Raw genomic sequence first — 9388 nt, 5'->3', positions numbered from 1 at the left:
AGAAAGCTGGTATAGCCATTTCAATACCTAATAAAATAGACTTCAAATCAAAACTAATCAGATGGGGAATGACACTATATTTTCATCAAAGGAAAAATCCACAAGATGACATTTCAGTTCTTAACATCTATGCCCCAAACACAAGGGCACCCATTTTTGTTTTTTGTTGTTGTTGTTTTGGTTTTTTTTTATTAAGAATTTTTAATTTATTTTACATACCAATCACAGATACCCCTCCTTCTGCCCCTCTAACCTCTCCCCCAACCCACCCACCCCCCATTCTCTCCTACAAGAAGGTAAGGCCTCCGATGGGGAGTCAGCAGAGCCTGGTACATTCAGTAGAATCATAAGGACATATTTTAAAAACCTGTACTCCATCAAATTGGGAAATCAAAAAAAAAAAAAAAAAAGGATAACTTTCCAAATTGGTATCCCTTACCATGGTTAAAATGTGATCAGATAAGCAATTTAAATAACCTATATATAACCTCTATTGAAATAGAAGCAATAATTAAAATCTCCAAAGCCCCCCCCAATAAAATTGCCATGGCCAGAAGATTTTAGCACAAAATTCTACCAGCTTTTCAAATAATGGTTAATGCCAAGTACTCCTCAAATTATTCCACAAAATAGAAACAGAAGTAACATTGCCTAATTCATTTTAGGAGGCCACAGTTACCCTGACACCTAAAGCATGTAAATACTCAACAGAGAAAAAGAATTACAGGCCAAATTTACAAACATAGATGCAAAAATATTCAACAAAATACTTGCAAACTGAATGCAAGAATACATTAAAAAGATCATCTACTGTGGTCAAGTAGGCTTCATCTCAGAGAGGCAGGGATTGTTTAATACATGAAAATCCGTACATATAATCTACCATATAAAGAAATCGAAATATATGTAGTTTCCTGAGCCCTGAGAAGTGGGATTTAATGAAGACATCCCCATTTAGCACTAAGGGTTTTAAGGTCTCTCACTCTCTGCATTTTGTCCAGTTGTGGGTACAGATGGGTGTTAGTTCTCTAATGATGGCTAAGTAAGGCACTGATCTATGGATACATCATAATGTCTCTGGGAGCCACTTTATTTTTACATTCCTTTAACAGAACAATGGTATTTAATCTCCCCCTTCCCCATAATGAAGTTCTGATTCTTAGGACTGGAGAAATGGAGCAATGGCTATAAGCACTTGCTACTTATTCAAAAGATTCAGATTCTGTTCCCAGAACCCCTGTCTGGTGGCTCTCAACTGTCTGTAATTTTAGCTCCAAGGAATATAGCACCTCCTTCCAGGTTCTATAGCCACTGCATGCAGGCATTTATATACTTACAAGCGGGCACACACATGTATACACAAAGAGAGAAAATATTGTTTTTAAAGACAGAGAATATAGATTCTCTTCAGTAGTAATGAAATTGAGATCAGAGGTGGTCCAGACAAAATATATGAGCTATTCAATAAAAATGTATAATTATATTATTATCTACATATATATGCACATGTGTACACATACTCATATTTATGTACATGTGTGTCTACATAGAGAAAGAAGTATGGAGTTTCCATATTAATGTGAATAGGATCTGTATGTTCTATCATTGAACAGCATGAAGTGTGCATACAATACTCTGAGTTTCAGTCACTCATGTTGTTATTGTTTAGTGAATAAGATCCAGAGTGATACAAATATTTATGCTTTAATCTTTCATCCACAAAGTGACTTGTTTTGTAGTATTGAGTAATTTCAGTGCATTTAAAGTGAGTAGAGAGGGGCTAGTTGAGAAGGAGAAGTTAATCAATGGAGTAAAGGTGAATCAGAGAGGGTAAGTGGGAGAATTCAAAATATATGTTGCTCATGTGTGTAAAAATGTCAAAATAACACCAATTATTATATATAGTAAATATAAACTAATAATAAAGGAAATCCTTAAAAACCTCTATGGAAGTTCATTACTTAACAATTAAATAATAGAAGGCTGTATTTCATTAAGGACATAATTTTTTTTTTCTGTTTCAACTGAAGGTGGAAAGAATACATTGGAAAGAGTATAGTAGCAGCATGATACCTTTCTTTCCCAGTCAACAACTGTAGAAAACTCAAAAAACATGACCAAAGTCATGAAAGAACATGAGTTGTGAAGTTTTGTTCTGCTGTTGGATGAAAGGAGAGGTGCTTATAATATCTCTACATTTGCTGTGTTTACCAAATTCTGACCCAACAGTGAGTGAGAATAAGAACAAATCTGAGTGTTTGTAAGTCTGCCAAGTTTATCAAGCTGAATGACACTCAGCAGGTGGCACTAACACCAGACTCAAAGCAGTGTTTACTGGGAAAACCACAACAGCAAAGAAGAGACAGGTGCAGCTTTTCTGTCACCCGTTTGACTTTGGAGTAATGAATTCAAATCTAAAAGCAGATGTCAACATTTGAAAGGTGATCTTTTGTCTTTGAGAAATGAGAATTATAAATTCAAGTTTTAGATAAAGCCCCAACACCCCTATAACAGTGACTAAAGATGGAGTCATGGTGCATTTGCTGCTGTATTGTAAGGAAAAGTGACAAGGTGATTATTTTATCTGCCATACCAAGATTCATGATTAAGGGTACTCCACTCTTCTGATGGTACAGTTCATACTTCGATTCGGAAACCTGTGAGTGAGTGTGTGTATGTGTGTGTGTGTGTGTGTGTGTGTGTGTGTGTGTGTGTGTGTGTGTGTGTGGTCAACAATAGCTTCAAGCCCCAAGCCTATCCCTTCACCCTTCCATTAGGACTACTCCCTTGAGTAGTAGTTGTCTGGTTTTAAAGTGAGATTCCAGCCCTCTATAACCCTGCTAAGCAGGGGGCTTTAATCAGGGACAGTTAACTTTGCCTATGAGAAAACTGTGATAGAGTTAATATTTAATCAACAGCAAATTACAGTGACTTCTTTAATTTAGATTGTTTTATGAAATATCCTTAATTTTCTCTATTGTTGGGCAAGCTCCTCTAACTGAAATGAGATGGTTGAGAGGAGATTAGGAACTACTATCATCTTCTATCTGAAGCCCTATATTAATCATTCCAAAATGATCAGTTTGATTCTTGACTATAAGGATATACATCAGTTTTGATTTTAGTTTTTATGGGTAGTGTCTTACTATGTACAACCCATTCAGGGCTCCATGTACTCTATGGTCTTGCTTCAGGCTCCTGGAATTGACAGGTATGTACTAGTCTATCTGCCTCTGGAATACTTTAATACCATTAAACATGAGATGAATCCTAACAACGCTTTTCAATTGTTAAACATTGATTGTTAGTTGAAAGATTTTCTGATTATTCTCTGGCAAATGAGTACTTGCAGAGAGTGATGATTTCATGCCATGATGGAAAATTCTTGTAACTACAGCACTTGGGAAGCTGTAGCGAGTCTTTCTCTGTCCGGGCAGTTAGCTCCCAAGTAATGACACAGAGACTTACTATTAATTATGAAAGCTCGGCTTTAGCTTAAGCTTGTCCCACTAGCTCTTATAACTTAAATTAGCCCATATCTTTTTAATCTACATTCTATCATGGGACTTTCACCTCTTTTTCATTTTGCACCTCCTGTTTCCTCTCCATGTCCGGCTGGGTTCTCTGTCTCTCTTCTCCCAGAGTCCTCTCTGTGTCTGGAAGTCCTGCCTATACCTTCTTCCTAGGTATTGGTCTTTTAGCTCTTTATTAAACCAGTCACAGGGTACCTTGGCAAAGACACATCTTCACAGTGTACAAAAAGATCATTCCACAATAGAAAGCTGAGATAGTAAAATTGTTCCAAATCCAAGGTCAGCCTGGGCTATAGAGTAAGATCCTACCTCAAACAAGTGTTAAATTTCATATCTTTATGTGATAATAACTTATTGTTAATAATGTCATTTGATCATTTCAAAAACAATTAAAGAATTAATTATATGAATATTACCTTAGAACAATTATTGCATCTAGTTAATATGAATTATAGTTCCTTTTTTGAATGAAATATATCTAGCTACTTATATTTGCTGAAAATGCATCCTTCTATTAGAAATCTTGAATGCAAGTTTCAGACAACTTTGTACATTTTCCTTAAAATAAATAATTCAAAATGAAGCATACACCTGGAAATACAAAATTGCCAGAAGAAAGTATTTGCAACCATACGTCAGTGATCATTTTTGTTATATAACAAAAACGAAGTCACTACAGACTAAAAGGACTAGTTGGATTTTTTTTTAAACAAAAGGCTTTCCTTCTTGGAACTACCAGGAAAAAAAATGTTATAAGGATGAAATAATTGTAAATCATATACTTAAATTCCTGCTATTCAGACTAAAAGTCAATGAGAGAGGAAAATTCACTATTATAAACTGGCAAATATTTAGAGAATGTATTTTATAAAGGATATATGTATGAATAGAAGTAAAGTAGAAGTACAGAAATGAAAATATGGTTGACATGAGTACTCATATGGAAAAATTTATTAAAACAAAAAAATTTCTGGTGTTTCTGGCCACAAGCTTAGTTCTAAAAAATAACAAGCTCCAGATTCTGTTCACATGTGCATGCACAAGGACATACATATACACACATATATAAATTCACCAGAATAAAATAAAATTTAATAACTTATTTTTTTGTAGGAAACCAGAAGTAGACAAAGGAAGAAGTGGCAGTGGTGGAGTAGTTAACTTGAAAATAAAATTTTAAAACACTTTGACTTTTCATAGTTTGACTTTTTGGAAGTTTGGACTTTACTTCACTTTCACCATAAATTTTTGCACAAAATTAGTGAATAGTTGAATAGTAGGCTCTTCTCCATATTCTTTGTTTTTACTGTTTTAGGTATTCATGGGGGGGGTATGTGAACAGGAGTGTAGATCCCCTTGGAGTATAGAAGAGGGTGTCGGGTCCCTGGAGCTGGAGTTACAGGTAGTTGTGAGCTACTTGAAGTGGGTCCTGGGAACCAAACTGCAGACCGCTGCAAGGGTTGTGCTGCTTAAACTGTGGAATCATCTCTCCAGCCCCAAAAGGAAATGATTTCCTTCACTCCATGAATTGTAAATGATCTTTGGATCCTAGAAATGCTCTTGTTGTACAAACATAGGCATTTTTATTGTAAGATCAATCACATTTGAATCTGAAGATATTCAAATGTTCTGTGAGGTATGATTATTGATAACTACATTTCACGTATGTGTATATTTACAACATTTTAGTCACGTAGTAACATTTTAAAACACTATAATGTTTAATTAGACATTAAGATGCTTGGGGGCAGGGACTGCATCTGTGTCTTGTCAATGTGCATCTATCATATATTGCAGTGTTTAAGCATAATACATAGTCAAAGATATGTTGTTGGTTTTTCAATGAAGGAAGATGTGGACAGCTAGTTGCAAAGAACCATTTCAACAATTGTGACTATATTAAACTGCCATGATCCTGCTACATCTGATTGTATTTATCTCTACCTGATATAATAACGGTCTGTACATCTATACCTATTTATCTAAAATTTAGATTCTAAATGGTAGCCACACGATAGACTCTCTCTCTCACACACACACACACACACACACACACGCACACACGCATGCACGCTCGCGCACACACACACACACAGAGAGAGAGAGAGAGAGAGAGAGAGAGAGAGAGAGAAAGAGAGAGATTAAAGAGAGATGTTAGATAAGTGATAGGTACAGACATAGGTGCATACATGCATAGATATATAGAAGCATAAGTAAATGGACACAGATATGATAGGTAGAACTCATATGTACATAAAATTTTTCTTAATTCTGTTTATTTTTGGAATATTATGCCATGGTAAATTTTAAATAAAAAGAGAGGCCGAAGATATTCCAGCAGATTGAAATGGCTTATGGGTAATTATCAATTTTTTTTCTAAAAGTAATATGAGGTTGTAAAATCTTTATAAGAATAAAGTAAATTATGTGTGAATAAAATACATTGGAAGTTATTTAGAAGATATGTTTAAATATTCTTGAACATTGATTATAATAGCTCCAAGTCTAGATTATAAAAAATACTACCTCAAGTCAATTTAAGGATTATCTAAATTTCTGAATACTGCTAGAAAATAAATATCTAGGCAAGTATACTGAGACTATTGATGTGAAGCTTTAAGGGTTGGTTTATAGTGTCTTTTAAAGTAGATCATATTTGCAACAGAATATCACTCCTGTCATGCTTCCAGTGAAGCATCTGGAAACACTGAAACAAAATATTAAAGTGAATCCTTATGAATAGTTTTAAATATTAATATACTACATCCTAGGTACTATTACTATTTCTATATTTGCTTATTATACATATGTATATTTATAACACAATATGCCATCATAATAAGACACACTTATATGCAGTGATTTTGTAAAAATTCCTGTCTTTATTCCATTATTCATCTCCTATATGTTATTGTACAATATCAGCAGCAATTAAAATCAGTCTGATGCCTCAGATTTATTATGTGCTGATTTGTATAACTATTTTAATCCTATTAAACATTTCCCAACTATAAAACCAGGACACAAATACTGTTAGCAACTTTGTGTTATGAATGAGAAAAGAAATCTAGTGATTAAGTACTTGGTTAACTACCAATGGTTGCACAGTGAGTGGGCAGACTGGGATTTTTGACCCAAGCACTGATGCCAGGATTCTCTCTCCAGCAAATAATAAGCTCTACATAGAAGAGCAAAGTATTTATATATTGATAGAAAGTCTCACACTGCCACTAACTATAACAGTGATGGTTAAGATGTGATTTTCTCAATGTCTGTGCTATTTAGGAAGTCGTCTCCTGTGCCAATGTGTTCAAGACTACTTCCTACTTTCTCTTCTATCGGGTTCAGTGTAGCTGGATTTATGTTGAGGTCTTTGATCCACCTGGGCTTGAGATTTTATGCATGGTGACAGATATGGATCTATTTGCAATCTTCTACATATTGACATTCAGTTATGCCAGCACCATTTGTTGAAGATGCTTTCGTCTTTCCATTGTACAGTTTTGGCTTTTTTTTTTTTGTCAAAAATCAGGTGTTCATAAGTGTGCAGATTAATGTCAGGGTCTTCAATTTAATTCCATTGATCCACATGTCAGTTTTTATGCCAGTACCAAGCTGGGTTTTTTTTTTTTTTATTACTATAGCTCTATAATAGAGCTTGAAGTCAGGGATCGTGATGCCTCCAGAGGTTGTTTTATTGTACAGGATTCTTTTAGCTATTCTGAAGTTTTGTTTTTCCATATGAAGTTAAGTATTGTTCTTTCCAAGTCTGTGAAGAATTCTGTTGGAATTTTGATGGGGATTGCATTGAATCTGTAGATTGTTTTTGGTAAGATTGCCATTTTTACTATGTTAATTCTACCTATCCATGAGCATGGGAGGTATTTCCATTTTCTGATATCATCTTCAATTTCTTTCTTCAGCAACTTAAAGTTCTTATCATACAGGTCTTTCACTTGTTTGGTTAGAGTTACCCCAAGGTGTTTTATATTATTTGTGGCCATTGTAAAGGGTGATGTTTCTCTGATTTCTTTCTCAGTCCATTTATCATTTGTATAGCTGAGGAGCCCCCATGGTACTAGACTAGTCCCTCTGGATAGGCAAGATAGTTGTTTAACTTGAACTGTTTGGGGGGGCCCCTTGGCAGACAGTGGAATTGGGACCCATCCCTGGTGCATGAGCCATCTTTTTGGAGTCCAGGGCCTATAGGGCACTGCACTTTTTGTAGCCTTGGTACAGGGAGAAGGGGCTTGGACCTGCCTCAACTGTATATACTAGGCTCTGCTGACTCCCCATGCGAGACCTTGACTTGGAGGAGGTGGGAATGGGGAGTGGGTTACGAGGAAAACTGGGGGGTTGGAGGAGGGGGGAGAGGGGAATCTGTGGTTGGTATGTAAAATTAATAGAAAATCTAATAATAATAATAATAACAGTTAAAGAGATGTGATTTTCAGGACTGGAATTATTAAATTTTCAGGTCCATTAGAATATATGTAGGTTTTATACTTGTTAAATTTTTCTTTATCATTGGTTTTTATTTGGATAAATACATTACAGAAATTGTAACAATGGGACCCTAGCAGCTGAAAGTGAAATGAGCGGTAAACAATTAAGACTCTTTTCAGATTTCCTGTTTTTCTAATGTCTTGTTTTTAAGTAGTAGGATAGTAAAATCTTGTTAATTTGTATGTAATTCTTATCATATTTAAGAGTGTAATCTTGTTTGTTCTTGGACATATGATAAAACAATGAATTTTGTAATTATTTTGAAAATTTGATATATAGAAAACATCATTTGTGTTTCCGGGATGTCCTGGAATTTGCTTTGTAGACCAGGCTGGCATTGAACTCACAAAGACCCACCTGCCTCTGCCTCCTGAGTGCTGGGGCTAGAGGCATGTACCACCAGTACCTGAAGTGTGTTTTGCATGCTATTAAGAAATGTTTTAAATATTTAAATTATATTCTAGAAATGAAAGCAAGTTCTTACAAGAATATTTTGTAGTTGAAATTGTACTTTATGCATTAATTACTCAATCTTAACAAAATATATTTATTTTTGTTATTATGGCATTTAAACACAAAAGTAATGTATTTCATTTATTAATTTAAAAACAACAGACAACTTTCTCAAGTGAAAGAGTTCTGAAAACTTTATATAGGTAATCTGTTTTCAAGGAGGCACATTTTAGCTCCCTGCTTCAGTGAGAGCTTCTCTCATAACTTCTTTTTCAAAAACAGACTCTGGGAAAGTGGAATTGGAGGGGGAGTGACTGTACAAGGAAGAAATTCTGAGCAAAGACACCCCCAGCTCTGATGTTCAAGGTCAGAAACAAGAGCAACAAATCCATGTTCACAGCATGTATCCTAGATATTATGTGAAAAAAAATCATATTTTCTCCATGGGGCATACCTCTTCCAAATGCATAATATATGCTTAACCACAAATATAACAATTTCAAAGGTCCTTTTTGAAATGTTCTTTAAAAAAAAACCTGCCTAATACTCCTAACCATAGTCCAGGTCATTAGAAACAGGAATATTTGGGGACACATAAGAAGTGCTAAGGACAGTGATTCAATGGCACAACTGAACATGGTGCCCAGAGTCTGGCATAGAAGGTGTGTAGAGCTGAGAATTTCTGAATAAATTATGGACATAATAATAAGTCAGAAGTATTGGTTCATTAATCATAACAAATGTACTATAATAATGCACAGTATTAATAACAGGAGAAATTATCATCAGCATACAAGGGGAGTCAATACACTATTGTTGCAATTTTTTGGTGTTCTTAAATAGTGAAAGTTTCCGGTTCTGTGGAGAATATAGTTGGAATTTTGATGGGGAAGCTG

Source organism: Peromyscus maniculatus, chromosome 7 (assembly GCF_049852395.1).
Source record: "Peromyscus maniculatus bairdii isolate BWxNUB_F1_BW_parent chromosome 7, HU_Pman_BW_mat_3.1, whole genome shotgun sequence".
NCBI classification, from domain to species: domain Eukaryota; kingdom Metazoa; phylum Chordata; class Mammalia; order Rodentia; family Cricetidae; genus Peromyscus; species Peromyscus maniculatus.
This window is presented reverse-complemented; position numbering follows the sequence as displayed.